The sequence below is a fragment of the Hyaena hyaena genome, unplaced genomic scaffold (genome assembly GCF_003009895.1).
Source record: "Hyaena hyaena isolate Hyena2069 unplaced genomic scaffold, ASM300989v1 scaffold_2, whole genome shotgun sequence".
Lineage (NCBI taxonomy): Eukaryota > Metazoa > Chordata > Mammalia > Carnivora > Hyaenidae > Hyaena > Hyaena hyaena.
Genome location: NW_024080634.1, coordinates 4,727,483 through 4,747,573, shown reverse-complemented (window position 1 = coordinate 4,747,573; position 20,091 = coordinate 4,727,483). Strand labels below are relative to the sequence as shown.

The following is a 20,091-nucleotide window of genomic DNA, read 5'->3' as shown; positions in this document are numbered from 1 at the left end:
TGATAGAGGAAGGCCAGGAGTGGGGAGGCTGGATATCAGATGCTCTGTGCTAGGTGCTTGGTTGGCCATATCATCTTTTCTTTAAAATGGAATGACCCAGGGGCGCCTGGGTGGCTTAGTCGGTTAAGCGTCCGGCTTTCGCTTAGGTCATGATCTCGCGGTTCGTGGGTTCGAGCTCCGCGTCGGGCTCTGTGCTGACTGCCAGCTCAGAGCCTGGAGCCTATTTCAGAGTCTGTGTCTCCCTCTCTCTCTGACCCTCCCCTGCTCACGCTGTCTCTCTCTCTCTCCTAGAAATAAATAAAAATATTTATAAAAAAATAAAATAAAATGGAATGACCCTGACCACTCAAGGGTTCCTTTGGTCCCATAGAATTGGCTTACTGTGACTTGGGGAAATTGTGAGTGGGCATTGAAAGAAAAGAACCTTATTAAAATTGTGGTGCTACCACTACTAGATGTGAGAACTTGGGAAATTGATTTGTATTTCTGAGCCTCTAGTGCTTTACCTGTAGAATGGGAAGACTAATCTTACAGTGATATAAATTACAAAGATTAAATTAAACAGTCTATGTACATCGCCTGATGTCATGCTCACCACACTATTATTAGCCAATGAAGTGTCAGTTTCTTTTTTGAACACCTCTTTTGCTTGGCCAGAAACTTGAACAAATGAGCATCTTCTAGCTTCAGGGAATAGATTGATGAGATTATTGTTATGGCTTTCTAATTCCTCATCAGATGGTCATCGGACAGCTTTCCTGGGAGACAATCCAAGGAAAACTGGAAGTCCTCTCCCAGACCCAGAGTTTCCTGCTTTGTGCAAGATTTAGCCAATAGTGTTCAATCCATGTTCTATGTCTCCTATGAGATAAATGATGTTATTTTCAACAGCAATGTAGGAACCATAGATGCACACAAGAGTTAGACCATGAGCCCAGCCCTGCTCTGGCCACGTGATTTGGGACAAATCACTTAGACCTCTCTGAGACCCTGCTCCTTCCTTTGAAAAACAGGTTTGCAGCAATAAAAAGGCACCATGATAAATGTAAATCACCTATAAAATGCCGAGCCTACAATAAGAGCGTGGCCAATTATTTTTAAATGTACTGAATATTAAATAAATACTCCCAACACTTATTCCTCCCTTCTGCTCAACCTGGGTACCAGGTTCCCAGAGCGCCAGTGCCTCTGGAAATAACACCCGGTGTTGGAGTGTCTTGGGTTCTTCTGATTTGGGTTTGGCCTAATGTGGAAGCAGGCCTTTCTCCATTCTGATGCCCTTTAGTCTCCTGATGCAGATCAGAGTCCTGGAAGCCAGCTGAATCCTAGTTACTTAGTCCCCTGATTTTGCAGCGGAGGGAGGAAGCTGAAACCCAGAAGGGCAAGCGACAGGCTGTGGATTCCACACGTGCTCGGCAGAACCGAGATGAAGACCATTTATCCAACTTTTTAAGTCAATGACTCTCTACTTTTCGACTCTTCCACTGAGCCTCATGGAGAATAAAGAAACTTCTACTGAGTTCAAGTAGCTGGATGGCCCTGCCTTGAGCAAGCCACTGTTTCTCCTGGTGTTTGGGACCCTACCTATACATGGAGATGATACTTGTCTGTGAACCACTGAGGTTACGGGAAAAAGAGAAGTAGGCATAACTATTCCAGTTACCCGTTCTGGTGTTCAATAAGCTGATTCTGATTGGTCTACATCTGTTTTTTCAGTTCTTCTACTCTCTGTTTCCACGTTAATTCTCAGGTCTATATGCTAAAAAGTTTCTATCAAAGCCTTTAACAACTTAGGTTGAGGCTTAAAAACTGGTAGCTTTATTGTTGGCTTCTTAACAAAGACCTTTCTTTTTTTTTATATTTTTATTTCTAGGAGAGAGAGAGAGAGACAGCGTGAGCAGGGGAGGGTCAGAGAGAGAGGGAGACACAGACTCTGACATAGGCTTCAGGCTCTGAGCTGGCAGTCAGCACAGAGCCTGATGCGGGGCTCGAACCCACGAACCGCGAGATCATGACCTAAGCGAAAGTCGGACACTTAACCGACTAAGCCACCCAGGCGCCCCAATAAAGACCTTTCTTAATAGGGATCTACTTGGTTCGGAAGCTTGAAAGCATTCTCTGTTGTAGAGGCTGTGGGGCAATGGACCTTCTTGCTTATTATGGGTGGAAATGCATAATGGCACAGCCCCTATGGAGAGAATTTAGCAATCTTATATATCTATACCTTGTGGCTGATCCATTCAACTTCTAGGACAAGGATAAGGGAGCAAAAAAAAAAAAAAAAAAAAAGGAACACAAAAGCCTGTTAATGTGGCGTTCATTACAATAGAAAAAGACCAATGTTCTTCAGGAAGGGACCTGCTGAATAGGCCATGCTGCATCCACATAATGGAGTGGTTATTACATAGCTGCTTAAAGAAATAAAAGGCTGACTTTTATACTGTTATGGGGATATCTCTGGGATACATTGTGAAGTGCAAAAAGCAAAGTGAAGATGAGAACGTATGAATGATAGCCTTTATCTAAGAAATGGGACTATTTATCTTCTAGTACATTAAAGATATAGGACAAAAATAGGACAAAAACCTATTTTTAATGTATTAGAAGATAAATAGTCATTTCTTAGATAAAGGCTATCATTCATACATTCTCATCTTCACTTTGCTTTTTGCGGAGCACATGGACCCCAATGTTCACAGCAGCACTCTCAATAGGTAAAACATGGAAAGAGCCTAAGTGTCCATCAACAGACGAATGGATCAAGAAGATGTGGTTCATCTATACCATGGAATACTACATGGCAATGAGAAACAATGAAATCTGGCCACGTGTAGCAACATGGATGGACCTTGAGGGTGTTATGCTGAGTGAAATAAGTCAGTCAGAGAAGGACAAATATCATATGTTTGCACGTATAGGAGGATTAGGAGGAACTTAACAGAGGACCAAGGGGGAGAAGAAGAGGGGAAATGGTGGGGGAAAGGGAGGGAGGCAAACCATGAGAGACTCTTGAATGCTGACAAAAACTGAGGACTGATGGATGTGGGGGGGAGGGGGGGATGGGCATGGAGGAGGGCACTTGTGGGGATGAGCACTGGGTGTTATGTGGAAACTAATTTGACAATAAACTATTTGTAAAAAAAAAAATAGGACAAAAACCAATGATTAATCAAAGTGGTTAATTATAAGAGAAGTAGGAAACAGAGTGGAAGCAATATGTTTGGAAGCTAGATTTAAAAAAAAATTTTTTTATACTTTATTTTTGAGACAGAGACAGAGCATGAGTGGGGGAGGGGCAGAGAGAGAGGGAGACACAGAATCTGAAACTGGCTCCAGGGTCTGGGCTGCCAGTACAGAACCTGATACAGGGCTCAAACCCACAAACCGTGAGATCATGACCTGAGTTGAAGTTGGACACCTAACTGACTGAGCCACCCAGGCACCCCTGAAGCTAGATTTTTAAAAATTAGCTTGTTCTATACATTTAGGAGAATGCAAAACTTTTTTACAAAATTGTAGAACAACAGCTAAAGAAAGTAATCCTTTCATTCAAAAACAAAATCAAATTAGACAAATTAATCTGATGAGAAGGAATTATTTCAAATGATTTTTAAAAGTTTTAAATTTTTATTTATTTTGAAAGAAAGATAGAAAGCAAGTGGGGAGATGGACAGAGAGGGAGAGAGACAGAATCCCAAGCAGGCTCCATGCTGTCAGGACAGAGTCTGATGTGGGACTCGAACTCATGAACCATGAGATTACGACCTGCGTGAAGTCAAGAGTTGGACGCTTAACTGACTAAGCCATGCAGGGGCCCTGGAATTATTTCAAATATTTTCAACCTTCATTTATTTGGTTATATAACTGCAGCGTCCTAAGAACAAGAAAAAAAAAAAAACCTGGCAAATCTTAAATTGCTTTGAGAGTAATCATATTGTCCATAATATGTTGGTAGGGTTATTCTGAAGGTTTTTGTACATAAATTAACATAAAGCATATAACACTATATTAATGTTATAAAGAACCAAGCTTTTTGATATCAGAGAAAAAAATAATCAAATAGAAAATCAAAGAAATGAATTAAAAACCTGTAACCCTAAGCTTGAATTGGAAATATCAGTGTGAACTCCTGATGTATTTCTCTTAGAAATATTTTCAGGCTTTGTCCACTGGAAAGACTGAGAAGCAATAACACTTGCAAAAGCAAGGATCTTCTTAGCACCCAAACCCCAGTCTCCAACTGCATTTCTCATGGAAAGGAACCAGGGTGCCTTGCAAAAGTGGTTCATTTAAGGTTGGGGCGGGAAATGTTCAAGATGAACCGGTAACATATTATCACGTTGGAAAGCAAGGAAACTGCCCAAGGCCGTTGGGCTGTGACAAAAAGTTCAAAACATACAGGAGCCAAAATGCAAAGGCTCCTACTGGCCAAAGACGAAACAGCCATATCCGAGGATGGATATAAAAAGAACAGTATCTGCAATGTGTCCAAACATATGGCATCTGTTAAAATCATGCATCCGTAACAACATTTACAAAGCTTATGGGCTCCCTCGTAAGATGCTAGGGAACCAGCTCAACATTCTGAAAACTGGCACATAAAGGAATAGAACCAAACATTTCACTTTCCCTTCTGAGTGGGGCTGTGTACCTTGGGATAACGAAATAGTCGAGGAAGTAAATTTCTTCTTCCTTAGTAGAATTCCAATTTATAGATAAAGAACTAGTGGGGAGCTGGCATACCACCAGCCCGCAATCCTTAATGAAATGATGGATCTATGCTCCTGAGTGTGGGATTGTGTTTGTGTTGGTGAAATCTTTCTCACGGGTATTAGTTTTGTGATTCCTATCAGTAATTGTGAAATGAAAAGTTGTCTTCTATTATGGAAATTGCAGGGAACAAGAGGGGGCGGTAGGTTTGGAGCTGGGACATTCACCCGTTGCGTCAACTTACCTCCTGCAACTATTTGTGAAGTCTCGCCAAGTCAGAGGTGGGGACATTCTAAGACATGCCTCTGTTTTCTGGGAACACAGTGATCATGGTGGCTGCCTGCCTTTTCTTCCTATGATAAGTTGCTAATTCCCTGACACTTTCTCAGATGTTTCATAGCTTTATCTAGGCCGTCGAGAAGGAAGCTTTCCAGGGTTTATTGTGGTTTAAATAAAACCACTCTTATTAAATCTTAAAGCAGATTAAATTAACCTGGACATATTTTACAACCTTATGTCACTCATCTGTGGTCAAGAAATTGACAAGGTCTTCTTAATATTGTGAATGAACTCTCTCTCTCTTTCTCATTTTCTGAAATACTCAGTTCCTCTGATGGCACCATTGACCAAACTAAGACAGTACTGAGTTTTCCATTCTGCTCTATGCAACTTTCCCCTTACCTGCTAATTTGCAAAAAATCCACACCATAGTCGTAAGAGGGTACATCTATACCATGCTCTTAACAAGGTGCAATGCGTCAGGAAGATAGGAGCTACCTCTGGCCCAGAATATCTGGCTCCAAAATTGCACCCCCCACCCCTCCCCACTGTCACCACCAGCTCAGCTCAGCCGGGCATGTTCCTTTCTGATGAATCAGTACAAATCTGCCAGTATAATCATCTTGCTTTCCCTTGAAACTTTGGGAACAAATTGGGTACATGGTTTTCCCACCCACAGTCCTCAATAATTATCCTATTTCTGCCTATTTTTATTTTTCAGAGGCTTCTGAGAGACTTAAGAGGTGGTTTCTTAAACTGAATAGCAGCTGGGAAAAAAAGATGAGTCGATGTCGGTTGTGGGTATGGTAACCATTTTGTTCTCTGCCAGACTTTGTTACTGTTGTTGTAATAAAGAAGAAAATTAGTTGTTCACTTGTTTCAATGACTTCAGACTCTTTCATGGCAACTGTCTGCATGAGAAAGGTTAGGGCTTTCAAGATTTTTTTTCTGTAAAAACATCATTTTTTTCCCCTGAAAAACATGGTCAATTGATGGCATTATCATTGTGCTACTTACAACAACAAAAAAAAACATTAGAAGAAAGACATTTCTACGGCTTAATATTTTACATTTTTCGTCCATTTTGTACTGTCCTTTGAACACATGCTTGAATTCTTTTCTTTTCTATGAATGTGCAGTGTCTTTCACTTTAATCATTGGCCTTAGCCATTTATTATCTGAGTTTCCCATTTGAGTGAAATCACTGGACCTTATAAGTTTGGTTGGTTTTCATGTTGTTCTTCGCAGGTAAAAACTCATGTTTGAACTCTGAAGTGCTGTCTACACTTTATTAATTTGCTTCCTTACTTGTAAGTGTTATTGATAATCGAGTTCTTTAGAATATTGGAAGATAGCTACTTGGATATTATAGTCTTAGATTGTGTGTGATAGGTCATGGGAAGAGTCTGCCTTATTACAGACGTGTTCACAAATTGGTATGCACTGTGGAGAGACGTGTAAAAGTCTCATTGGTGGTTAGCACGATGGACTACAGGGTGAAGATTGGAGAGAACTCAGAATGATTAGGAGTGGACGAGTCCTGGAAACACTTGAGTGTCTGGGTGAAATGCTTGTCGACACTGATCTGGGTAGAGGGAGCAGAGCATCTTGGAGCCAGGTTCAATATGCCGCACCCATCGCTTGTTGGGTGCCAGACCCTGGGAGCTGCTTCACCTTCCAGGACCTGTTTCTTCAGCGTCAAATGGGACAATCATAACACCCACCTGATTGGGTTGTTATACTATTAAATGAGCCAATAGCTAATCCTCTGCCTGTGCCTAGAACATGGTGTTTGTTCAATAAATTAAAATATTACATTTCAGAAATGGAATGCCTGGTCAATCATAGATCTTAACTGCTCTGTATTTATGACATAAAACAAAGAGAAGAAGGTGATTGCCTTCTGTCTTGGAAAAAATTGTAAGCAAAACTGCCAGATTCTTAGACTGTCAGGGTGAATAAGTTTAATAAGCCATTTGGATTCCTCAGAGAGCAGCCTGGAGTAAGGACAAAAGGTGGGAATGAGGAGTGGTCCCTGAGATATCCCGAACTCTCTGACCTCATTTTCAACAGAGGGAAGAGGTAACAGCTAACACGGCAGATGGGTGGGGGATGGGTGGGGCTGCATATTCAGCTGAGAGGTCCCTCTCCCCACCCCAGGACATCACAGTCCTTTAATCTGGTTGTGCACAGCCTCCACGACACAGAAAGTAGAACTGTTTCGATTTAGCACTGAGCTGGGAAGAAAAAAACAGATCAGCTACAGTCTCAGGCACATATGAGAAATAGGGTGAATTTCACGTGCGATACAAGAATGGAAGGAAGGAAAATAAAGAAAGGGAGAAAGACAGAGAGGAAGGAAGAAAGGAAGGGAAAAAGAAAAGGAAACAAAAGGAGAAAAAGACTGAATGCAAATCACTAGGGGAAGACAGGGTATTGTTTTACTACTGAGGCTCACCAGGGTCTATTAGAAAAATTGCCATTTCAGTCATCTGGGTGGCTCAGTCAGTTAGCACCTGACTCTTCAGCTCAGGTCATGATCACCGTCCATAGGTTCGAGCCCCACATCAGGCTGTGTGCTGAGAGTGTGGAGCTGCTTAGGATTCTCTCTCCCTCTCTCTCTTCCCCTCCCCTACTTACGTGTGCTCTCTTTCTCAACAAATAAATACAATTAAAAAATGCCATTGAGAAGGTCTATTTTGGCCTCTAAAAATTATTTTCCAAGAAACAGATGCAAAGGGGAGTAAGCACTGGCTTCACGTGGCTTTTCTGGGTGGAGATATTTTATTTTCTTTTTATTCAATTGATGTAAAGAGTTAGCTCTGAAAAGAAGGCAGAAGGAAAAACTGGAGAAAATTCAGTGTGGACCTTGTTTCTAAGCAGGAGTTTAGGTGTAAGTGGTGACTTCTCCTCCTGCACAATTTTGAGGCCACAGAACCACAAAGTGCGATAGTTCCCAGAAATGGGACTTGCATTCTCTAACCAGGAACCAAATTATAAACTTCACCAGGTAAAGGAAAGATGCAACTCTTGGGGCAGACTTGGCCATTATCTAAACCTAAATGAAGAATTGATGCCATCAGGCGTTGAAAAAGAGACTGAGTTCGATTATCATGTTTGGCTCTGATGACAATGACCTACTTATAAGTAACAATATTAGAATAGGTTATTAGAATTTTAGTCTGCTGTTGCCTTTTAAAATTTTGAATGTGTTTATATAATTAAAAATCCTTGTAAGGATTTTGGAAATTGCCAGTATACATTGACATGTCTCCTTGTGTACCTTTGTCTTTGGCTCAGTTTGCGAAGAAGTCATATGGAAGCATGGTATGACTTTAAAAAAATCTAGAAATTCTGCAGAAGCATTATGAGATAAAATATAGGATGCCCAGTTAAATTTGCATTTCTGATAAACAACAAATGATTTTTCTTAATGCAAATGCATGCAAACATTGCATGGGGCATCCTAAAAATTACTCATTATTGGTCTGCCATTTACATTTAACAGAGTTTGCTAAATCTGGCAACCCTATTCTGGAAAGGTGACGTGGGATATTAGTTATTTAGTCCTTTGGAGAACACTTGCTTGGTTTTTAAAAAAAATTTTGTTTTTGAGTATAGTTGGCACCCAATGTTATTAGTTTCAGGTGTACAACATAGCAATTCCACGACCACAGCTCAGCGCAAGTGTGGGTACCATCTGTCAGGCGAAGTTATTCCGTTATCATTGATTGCATTTCTCATGCTGTGCTTTTCATTCCTGTGACTTATTCCTTCTGTAACTGGAAGCCTGTCTCTCTCATTCCCCTTCATCCATTCTCCGACTCCTTCTCTGGCTACTGTGCTTCCCCTTCATCCATTAAGCCTGCTTTTGTGATTTGACCACTCTGCAATAACTTCTAGCCTGCTAGACATTCCTGCCCGGGGAACATGTCTGTTTATGACGCAGCCTCCCAAATGTTCATGTAGCCACAAGTGGCTCAGGCATCTTGTTAAAATCCAAATTCTGACTCAGGAGGCCTGGGATGGGGCCCGGGACTATGCATTTTAACAGCTCCAGGTAATACCAATGCTGCTGACCTTTGGACCGAACTTCGAGAAAGGTATTTACACCTGAGTTCTCATTTTCAACGAAACAGAAGTAAAACTATCATGAAATTTTGTTTTACACTCCTTCTGTTTTTGCGGATTCTTTTTTCTATTTTTTAAGCCAGAAAATGCTAAATGTTATGCATTTTGTTAATGGAAGAAAAATGCATTAGGTTGTGAGAAAATTCTGGAAAGGCACATGTTCCAGGAATTGGTCATTAGATTGTTCATCCGTTCATATTTCTGGAAGGACCAGAAGCGTCATTAGAGAAATCACATGATTGTACTTGGTTAACAGGCTGTGCTGGGGGCGTACTTGGTTAACAGGCTGTGCTGGGGGCCAAGTCCCTAAATGTGTCTGTTGTTAAGTATGAAAACCTGTTTGAAGTGATTTTTTTTTTTTTAATAACACCGAACTCTGTCAGGGAAAAGCATGTTGCAATGATTTCAACATCTGCATAGAAAGGCTCAAAGGTCCTTTTAAAATGAAAATCCCAGATTAACAGCTGAACCTTTGGGTTGCTGGGTATTTTGAGCCTTAGAAACGCAAGACCCGAATTAAAGAGGCGAGTGCTTGTGCATCAGGAGGGCACTCACTCTTCTCACCAGCGCTCACACCTCTTTCTCATCCCTTGCCCGACTCTCAGCGGGCTCCGCGCCTTTGCGGGATGCAAGACAGTCAGATTAAATCATCTCTATGTCGGAAGCTTTGTGTCTGCTCCCGACCCTGCCACCACTGTGCAGAGGGGCAGGCGGCCGAAGACGGTGTTGACAGGCTGTGTGTCTTGATGTGGCTTCTGTGTCAGACTGGGAGGGGAGGGACCGGGCTGGGAGGGGCTTGGGGAAAGGAAAAAGCTAGGCCACTCTTCTGGTGAAGTTTAATTGTTTAAGCTTTTGCTCTTAGAGGACATTTTTAAGAAACTGAGTCAGCTGAAGGAGGAGTTGAAACCGTGTTTCCTTTGACAGAGGTGAATGCCATCTCATTAGAGACCTGGTAGACTGGAGGTTTCAGAGGCTGGATTGTCTCTTTCCGGTACCTTTGAGACTAAAAATGAAGGTCTTCTATTCTCCTGAATGCACAGAAAACCTGTGGCAGAAGAGGCAATTAAAACATCACCTCCACAGTTAGATAATGATCGTATTGCATCAGTGATCATTTCCTGATTTTGATAACTGCACCGAGCTTGTGTAAGAGAATATCTTTCTCCTTAGGAAAAGACACACTGAAATATTTAGCAGAGCCATCTTGTCTGCAACGCACTCTCAAATGATTCATGAGGTAGAAAATGACAAAGCAAAAAAGATAAAATGGAGGTAGTTGGGAAATCTGGTGAAGGTATAAAGGAGTTTTGTAATTTTTCATGAGTTTCAAATGATTTTGGAATGGAGAGGAACCACCTCATGAGAATAGTGTTTGCCGGCCACTTCAGTGCCTTGTATGGTCTCCTCCCTTGAAGCCCGGAGCACATGGGCTTCCTGTCTTCACTGTTAGCACAGAGTCTGGCTGCCCAGTAGGACGTCTCCCGGCCTTTATGTCACTGTTCCTCTGTTGGCTGGTCAGACCCAAGAGATAGGGACTAGCCCTTGAACTCTCAGAAGTGAACACCAAGAAAGCAATCAGCAAACATTCTTTTTTTCTTGGTGGCGGGGGGTGGGGGGTGGGCGGTGATGTTCAACCAACCTTTCTTTTAGTTGAGATTTGCTTATGGAATGGGAAATCGCTAGGCAACAAATGGTTAATAGAATTATCTGAATTCACATGTGTGGCTCTACAGGCCAGCATCCTTTAGTTTCGAGCAGGGTGAATTCACATACATCTTTGTGGAAGAAATGTGCAATCTTCCAGCCTTCAGAAAACAGTGTTTTCAAAGAAGTTCCCACAAAGCAGAGTTCTGAACCACAGAGAGGGTAAGTGAATTGTTGATACGCAACATAAGGGGGCAGACGGGGAATGTACACCCAATTCTTCCCAGTTCATGCTTTTCCGTGATCCCAAGCAAGATACCTTGAATAACCTCCTCTCTCAGTGCAAAAAAATTCTTGAAATTCCTTGGTTTCAGTCCAGAACACTAATTTTTATTATTTTTTTGAAATGCTAAGAAGGAGCTTAAGATTTTTAAAAAGTCTGTAATATTAATTACTTAAGACAGTCTGTGAAGAGATCTGTTTTTAATTTTTTTTAAATGTTTATTTATTTTTGAGAGAGAGAGACAGAGACAGAGTGTAAGCTGGAGAGGGGCACACAGAGACAGAGATACAGAATCCACCAAAACAGGCTCCAGGCTCTGAGCTGTCAGCACAGAGCCCTGATGTGGGACTCGAACTCAAACTCACAAACTGCGAGATCATGACCTGAGCAGAAGTCAGATGCTTAACCAACTGAGCCACTCTGGCGCCTCTGAAGAGATTTTATTGCCAGAGACTATTTCCCACACATTCATTTGCATACCCCAAGCAGTAAAGAAAGCATTCTTCCTTTCTTGCCAAAACTGAGGTGGTCAAAATCAATCATCTTTGGGAATTTTTAACTTCAACGATCCCTGAGAACATGTAAATTCTAAGATCAATGGCTGTCCTTTCTTTGGGATAGAAAAATTCAATTCAGTTCAGAATTTTTTTTTTTCTTTTGCTAGAGAGTCTGTTTAGAGAATTCACTTTTGCCTTTTACAACTTTTTCTTTTTAAATAGTGGTTCATAATTCTGCTTTAGAGCTAGGTAAGTTGCTGCCATTTATATTTGTATTAAATTGTTATTGGTCTTTATTTATTTTTTTTTTTTGTGATGCTTTGTCTTCACTCCCAGAGATTTACCGCAACGTCTTAGTCAAACTTGATTTCCACTGAGAAAGAGCCCTTTATTGCCCAGAGCCCCATCTGCAGCTCCCTGTCCCCATTCGGGAGAGGGAGGGCAGGGCTGCCTTTAAGGCTGCCTGCCTGGGCAGAGCCTCCCTCTTAGTAGACAGGATGGACACTGGGAGGGGAGGGGGGGGGCAGAAGGACCAGGGAGCACTAAATAGCTCTCTAAGTGAGAACAATTAGTGATGTAAGTGTATTCTTGAAAATGAACTGCTTTGGGGCAAGATTACTTACAAGCACCATCATCGCTGCTAAAATCTCTATAAAGCATTCGTAGTTCTGAGAAGTCATATTCAGACAATACTTATTGGAATTCATAGATAGTGTTTCCTTTTGTACTCTTTGAAATTAGCTAATGTTCTGGTCACTCCAGAGCCTTTAAAAATGGTCCCAGTCCCAAGGGCTTTATAGAGGGGAAGTCTAGCAGTACGCACGCTGCAATTGTGTGGCTACTGGCAATGATTTATTTTCAGTAGGCATCACATCAGATCTTTTCTTTTATTCCCCTAAACCGGACATAGCATTAGCTTCTCCTTCATTTATCAACAAATAGCAGTGCTTTCAACATAACGAGAGCATTCACATTTGCAACATAATTGTTTAGTCCTGATCTAAATATATAATTTAACTTTTAGAACATGCAATTTTCTCCCATAGGATTTATGGAACTTGCCAAATTTCATATTTATGAGGCTGGGAGGGTAAAGAGGTGGTTGGTAATTTCTAATCAGGTACTGACAGAGAAGTCATGGACGGATTGTTAATATTACTTGTACCTCTTTACGTAAAGGAAATAGATCTCATAGTCCAAGTAAAATAAATGAAGATGGAGGGGTTCCTGGGTTTTGAGGGAAAAAAAATTACTGAAATACTGACGTTTGCAGCTTTAATGTAAAGTTTTGACCTTTTATTTTTGTTATATTTAAATACAGGATTTTATAAAATAAAATGAAGCTTGAAACATCTTTCAAAATCTTTCAATGATTGGGCAGTGGTATAGAAGGAACTTCCATTGCTTTTCATGTGTGGGAGATACACACACCTCTTGATAATTACATTCATTCAAAATTTTCCGTGAACCTCTCAAAGGGCTGAAATACCTTTGTGACTTACGAGGTGCTTCGGACTATGTACTAGAAATAAAATCTATACAAACCTCTTGATAAGGCACTCTGCTCAAAATGTTTCTGGTGTTTGGTTTTTTTTTTCCTAAATATGGCTTTATTTTAATGCCAGTGTAGTGAACACACAGTGTTATATTAGTTTCAGGTGAACAATATAGTGAGTCAACACTTTCACATGACACTTGGTGCCCATCACAACAAGTGCAACCCTTAATCCCTCCCCCCTTCCCTCTGGCAACCAGGAGTTTGTTTTCTATAGTTAAGAGTCTGTTTCTTGGTTTGCCTTTCTCTCTCTCTGTCTCTTTAACTTTGTTTGTTTTGTTTCTTCATCAAAGCACTTCTAAAGTGCTTCTTTAAACCTTCCCAAGTCCTCAATATTATATTTTTGAATATTATGATAGTCATTTCATTTTTAATATGTTACATAATTCATACTTCACTAGTTGTTCGATACTTTATTATAAATTGACTGGCAGACGAAAAGAGCATGTGAATACTTGCTAGACAGTATTGCACCTTCCAAAAAAGTCTTGGCTCCATTGTAGACAAAACTCTGCCAGTTCTTTTTATGTTTTTAATTAAAAAAAGGTTAACATTTATTCATTTTTGAGAGAGAGTGAGAGACAGAGCGTGAGTTGGGGAGGGACAGAGAGAGGGAGATACAGACTCTGAAGCAGGCTCCAGGCTCTGAGCTAGCTGTCAGCACAGAGCCTGACACGGAGCTCGAACTTGTGAACTGCGAGATCATGACGTGAGCCGAAGTCGGATGTTTAACCAACTGAACCACCCAGGTGCCCCAAAACTCTGTCAGCTCTTAAACACATCACTGTGACCATCGTTAAGGCATGGCCAGGGTGCTGTCAGGGGCCCACATGAGAGCCAGGAGGAGTGGGGTCAATTTCAGCCTACGTACTTGGTCTGACAGTGGGCAAAGGTGGTTTGCAAAGAAAACTCGGTGCATTATAACAACAGGGAAATGCATGCTGCTATAGGTTCAAACCTTGTCTCCCTCTAAAATTCATAAGCTGAGGCCCTAATTCCCAATGTAATGGCATTAGGAGGTGGGGGGTAGGGGTTTTAGGTTATGATTAGGTCATGAGGATGGAGCCCTGAAGGTTAGTAGCCTTCTAAGAGACACAAGAGAGATCATCTCTCTCCCCGACCTGTAAGGACACAGCAACAGGTGGCCATCTACGGAGCGGGAAGAGGGCCCCCACCAGGTGCTGAATCTGCTGGCACCTTGATGGACTTCGCAGTCTTCGGAACTGTGAGGAAAACATGTTGCCCAAGCCTCCCCCCTCCCCAGTTTGACACTTGTAAAGCGCCCCTCGCAGGTGGAGTCAGGTGCCAAGGAGGCGAAGCCAACAGATGTCCACTTGGTCAGGAAAAGTTTTGTCACAACTTACCTAACATTTGTTCACCACCACACAAACGCACATGTTTTAAAGATATTTTTGTGTGTTTCCCATGAGTGCACTTCGGAGTATCAGTGACATTTTCCCTTTACTGAACTAGAAACCTGAAGGTGAAAGGACTTGTTTGAGCCAAACTGAATCTGCAGCCAAAACAAGACTGGTTTTGTGAGGTCCCTTTGGGTTCTCTGTCTCCAAGGGTCAAACGCTTCCTTTGAGTTCTGAGTCTTGCAAAATTCCACGCCTCACCTTATTCAGCCATTATTGCCTCCTGTCTAAGATCTCACCCTGCTTACCAAGAAGGGTCCTTTAGAGCGGAAACCATGTATTGGATTTCTTTGTTCCCCATTACACATGGCTTGGCATGCAAAAGACACCAAATAAATTCTTGGTTGCATAATTTTTGGAAATTGGAAAAACATTCTCTAATATGCTAGTGAAAGTTACATTGTAAGAGATGAGATTGTACAATTTTCTCGCACATCAGAAAGTAGTTCAAACCCAAGTTCAAAGACGACCAAGTCTTCCGGTGACTAAATTAAAGGCTGTCCTATTTCTATTTGATACGAAGTATTTTTTAAGTTTATTTTTTATTTTGAGAGTGACAGACACAGTGTGTTTGGAGGGAGTGTCAGGGGGTGGGGGGAGAGAGAGAGAGAGAGAGAGAGAGAGAGCGAGAACCCCAACCTGGCTCTGCACTGCCAGCACAGAGCCCAGTGTGGGGCTCGAACTCATGAACAGTGAGATCATGACCTGAGCCAAAACCAAGAGTCGGAAGCTGAACTGACTAAGCCACCCAGGTACCATGATATTTTAATACATGGTATTTAATACAAGGTATTTTAAATATCCAATTTCAACGAATGCTGTATTGAGTTCTGAGTATACATTTTATGAATGACTTTGGAAGCTGGGTAAGGAAACAGGAGCACCTTCCCGTATAAGGTGACAAGGTGTCAGTGCCCCATCCAACTCCCACAGGGACGTGTTGGTGCCTGAACACATGGCTACCCCCAGCATCTCACCAACATTGTCAATAACACAGTTTTTGAGCACTGACCATATAATGAACTGATAAAGAGGGATAAAGCTGTGACTAAGAAGTTTATAATCTAAGTAGAAAAGGGATAAGCACAGAAGCACTTATATTATGTTTCCCAGGTAGGGGGAAGAATAAAACGTGTGTCCTCAGAGCAAAGACCCAGCTCAACAGGTCAAAAACCCAGCTCTTCAAAGCTGGATGAGAGCACCTCTCCAGAAGAAACAGCAGGGATGTCTCACGCCCGAGGAAACAGAAAACTCAGCTTTCTCCCTGGCAGGAATTCCTTGGTTGATTCCTCGCTCCTGTATCAGGATCAGGGGCCTAATTAAGAGTTTGAGGAGCCTCAGTTTCCAAAGAGGACTTGTAATTGCCAACATGGTTGACCCCACATCACATCGGTCTGAGGGCACACAGGGGGCTAAACTCCCATCGGATGGCTTTCCAGCACTGCTGTAACCAAGTCCCACAAACTGGGTGGCTGAAATAACTGAAATGTATTGTCCCACACTTCTGGAGTGTGGAAGTCCATCAAGGTGTTGGTGGGATTGAACCCTTCTGCGGCTGTGAGGAAGAGTGTGTTCCATGCCGTCCCCCCAGCTTCTGGTGGGTCGCTGGCAATCTGCTTTATTAGGTGCGTCACTTCAGTCTCTCACGTATTCTCCCTGTGTGCCAGTCTGTGTCCAAATGTTCCCCTTTTATGAGGATGTCCGTCATGTTGGATCAGGGTTCACCAACTCTAGTGTCATCCTATCTTAACTGATTACATCTGCAATGACCCTATTTCCAGATAAGATCACATCCTGAGGTATTAGGGTGTTAGGACTTCAACATATGGATTTTTGGGGAACCCCAGTCAACCCGTGACAATAGCAAAAACCCAGATTTTGCTATCACCAACCCCTGCCACAGGGGAGATTGCCCAGTGCTCTGGTCCTGCTAATACCCCCTCCCAGGCATTTCCAAGTGAATGGTGGTGTTCCCAGATACACCAGTCACTACCGCTTGCTCATGCCTGCCACTTTGCCTGGACACAGCTGGCTCTTGTAGACACCAGAACCTGTGCTGTGGGACCCTCAGTCTGTGACCTTCTTTGTTCACCCCACACCTGTATGCCCCTTGTTCTGGACAAAACAGACAACTAAATTGATCTGATCATCTTCTTCACAGGAGCCAAGTACACTGATTAGTGCTATAGCCTGACAAGGGGCAGGGGTGGATATTTGCACTTTGGATGAAGAAAAGGCAGTGACGAACAGATGTCAGTCTCTATCAGAGGGCTTTTATGCCATGATGGTCCCTGTGGTGAGAGTGTGTGTGCTCACGTGCACGCATGTGCCTTTATGGGCAAGTGTATGCCTGTGTGTGTGACATGCACACTGCATGTTCTTTGGGGGCTTTTCCTCACATTTCTAGTCTAAGGGTGTCACTTCTGGCCCCGTTTAGCATCGTGGTTTTCATATATTTTTAGCCGGTGAACCCTCCCTCCAGATGGAATCTTCAGATGTGAGTGAACAGCTTGACAGAAGCCCAGGCTGAAATCATCTCACTTTCAAGGCTGGATTCTCCACTTACCAGCTGTGTGAGCAAGGTCTGTTTACCTGTGCCTTGGTTTCCTCATCTTCAACGTGGAGAAAACATTGTACTTAGCTAACAGTGTTATTCTAAGAGGGTTAATGCATGTTGTGTTTTTGGACACTGTCACCTAGAGCTTCTGGCTAGAGGGTAGGTGTGGAGCAAGGCCCCAGCTCTTCAGATGGGTTCTCTCCCTCCTTTGGAGATGCCCTTGCATCCCCCTCTAGAAATCCCACAGAATCAACGACGCCTCATCTAGAAGGTACCAAGAAGTGACTAATCCCATAACTGCTTCCATCCAATAAAAAAACATAGCAAGTATTGTCCATAATAATCTATTTAGAAATAGGAACAAAAGTGGACTTTTCAACCTCAGTTGGATAATGAAATGCATTTTTTGACTTAGGAAGCTGTAGAAATTTAATGCGAACTCTCTTTTCCTATCTGATTTCACATCAGTCAAAGGATGTCTGAGGCAAATATCAACCTTTCAGTTTCCAGCAGGTGGACGGTGGTGTGCAGTGGATAGTGGTTCACACACGTTAGTGATGCCAGAACTCCCTGGATGGCTTGTGGGAGTCCGGATGGCTGAGCCTGCCCCCAGGATTCCTGATTCTGGCATTTCTCATGAGTTCTGGCGATGAAGAACGTGAAGTCCAAGGTGGGGGAGCAGTTGGGAGTTCATGCAAGAAGCATGGGCATGTTGAATTTTTATCAATTCTGAGGGACTCTGAGATCTCAGGTAAGAAGTGAAGTCTTTCTTTTTCTTTTTCTCAAGAATTATTCAGGGGCGCCTAGGTGGCTCAGTCAGTTGAGTGTCAGACTTCAGCTCAGGTTATGATCTTGTGGTTTGTGAACTCAGTCCCCACATAGGGCTCTGTGCTGACAACGCAGAGCCTGGAACCTACTTTGGATTCTGTGTCTCCCTCTCTCTCCACCCCTCCCCCACTCGTGCTCTGTCTGTCTCTCTCAAAAATAAGTGAACATTCATAAAAATGAATAAACAGGTATTTAAACAACAAATGTATGCACGATTCAGGAAATTTCCTTTTTGTTTCTCTTCTTCTCCACCAATCTGTTGACCTTTCCCTGATTAGTGTTAGCTGAAGACTTCTTCACTGTCAAGACCAGAAATTCAGTCGCTCCGAGGCGAAGCAACATGACACACCTGTGAAAGAACATGCCATCAAGGCACCAACAGCGATGCCATTTGGCTTTGCTGCGCTTCTTTGTTCCTTTCAGGACCAAATAACACCTTTTATTTATTTATTTATTTATTTATTTATTTATTTATTTATTTTTTCAGAATGGCTAAGAGCTGTTTGGTGGAGAGGAAAAACACATCAATGTTATTTAGCATTGTAGAGCAGCACTATTTATCAAGCAATCCAGGAGGCAGTTAGAGGGAAGATTGCAAGGTGAGGTGATATTGCCCTTTGCGAAACTGTCTTTACCTCACACTTGACAGATGTTTCAGATAGATGTGACGAGATGAACAAATCGCCAAGATGAAATCGAGGTAGCATCGCTCTTTAACACGCAGAGATGGTCTGATAAAAAAAAAAAAAAGGAAAGGAAAGGATAAACAGGAAAGGTGACCTGGCACACTCAGAATTAAAGAGACACCTAAATGGGTGACAAGGGCTCCCGATGAAGCTAGTTTATTTACTCTGTGCAGCTTGGAGGTTATGATCACAGCTCAGATTTGATACCGTGGTAATTAGGAGTCGAGATGGGACAGAAGGGATGCATGTGGCTCTAACCCGTTAGAGCAGGGACACTGGCGTGGAGCTGCTGGGGACAAGATGGCCCTGAGCCCGGTTTTACCTGCTGTGTTGCTGGGGCTGCAGATGAGCTCCTGGCAGCCCCCCGCAGGGGGGACCTTCTGGATAAAGGACCAAACACAGAGTGTGAGTGTGAGGGACAGACTCCACAGAGATGCTACTTCACCAACACAGAGACTCGGCTACAATTTAAAGAACAGGTTGTTCATAAACACAACCAGGCAGGAATGGTTCTCTTCTCAGTGTCTGAAAAATAGAGATTCCTACACCCATCTCAGACCTTCTGCATTGGATGTTGGGGACCGGATCCCTGGAAGTTGCATTATTTGCAAGCATTCCAGAGGACTCCGAAGCAATCCATTAGAAGCAAAGGTTTGGAAATCAAAGCTCCGGCGGAGGACTGAACTATGTCCTAAAACATCACAGAAATGATGCATCGATATACATGTATTTATTGATAAGGGCGCTCATTACCACTTATGGGGCTGTTTCATTTCAGCCATTTATAGACGCACTCAATTTGCACGAGAATGATCTCCAAACTACTTGGAAATAATTTCAAACTGGAAGTCAAGGTGCAGAAATAAAGAGAACATAGAGCACACATACACCCTTTCTTATATACAGCGTGCCCCATTTGCTTTATTACTTGTGCTCTGTCTCCACACACAGATATACGTGCACACATGTATATGCACACATGTGTGCACGCATGCGTACACATACACGCACATCCTTTTTTCTGAACTATCGGAGGGTAAGTTACATACATTGTGGCCCTTCCCTACATGGTGTGCACTTTCCTAAGAATGGGGATATTCTCTTAGATAACTATCACGCAGTTATCAACTTCGGTAATTTTCACATTGATAGTGTTTTATCTGATCTACTCTCTGTGTTCCAATTTTGTCAGTTGAGCAAATAATGTCCTTTAGATCATTTCCCCTCCAGTGCAGGATCTCTCTCTTTAGCCTCCCCAATTACTCTGAGATATCTCTGCAGGCTTTTTTCATATATATTTTTAAAAATTTTTAATGTTTTTTAAAAAAATTTTTTTGAGAAAGACAGTGGGAGCAGGGGAGGGTCAGAGAGAGAGGGAGAGACAGAATCTGAAGCAGGCTCCAGGCTCTGAGCTAGCTATCAGCACAGAGCCCGATGCAGGGCTCAAACCCATGAACTGTGAGATCATGACCTGAGCCAAAGCCAGATGCTCAACCGAATGAG

At 42.5% G+C, this 20,091-nt stretch overlaps 1 long non-coding RNA gene across 2 annotated transcripts in view; it reads left to right on the top strand.

The window, feature by feature from the left end:
• The window catches only part of LOC120230072, an 86,001-nt gene that overhangs the window by 21,151 nt on the left and 44,759 nt on the right, over positions 1–20,091 (top strand). Inside the window, exon 3 of one of the 2 annotated variants that reach the window (XR_005527923.1) lies at positions 5,711–5,809. The exons of the other annotated variant lie outside the window; for it this stretch is intronic. This is a non-coding gene — a long non-coding RNA (uncharacterized LOC120230072). Of the gene's footprint in view, positions 1–5,710; positions 5,810–20,091 lie in introns of those variants that run through there. 2 annotated transcript variants of the gene reach the window in all.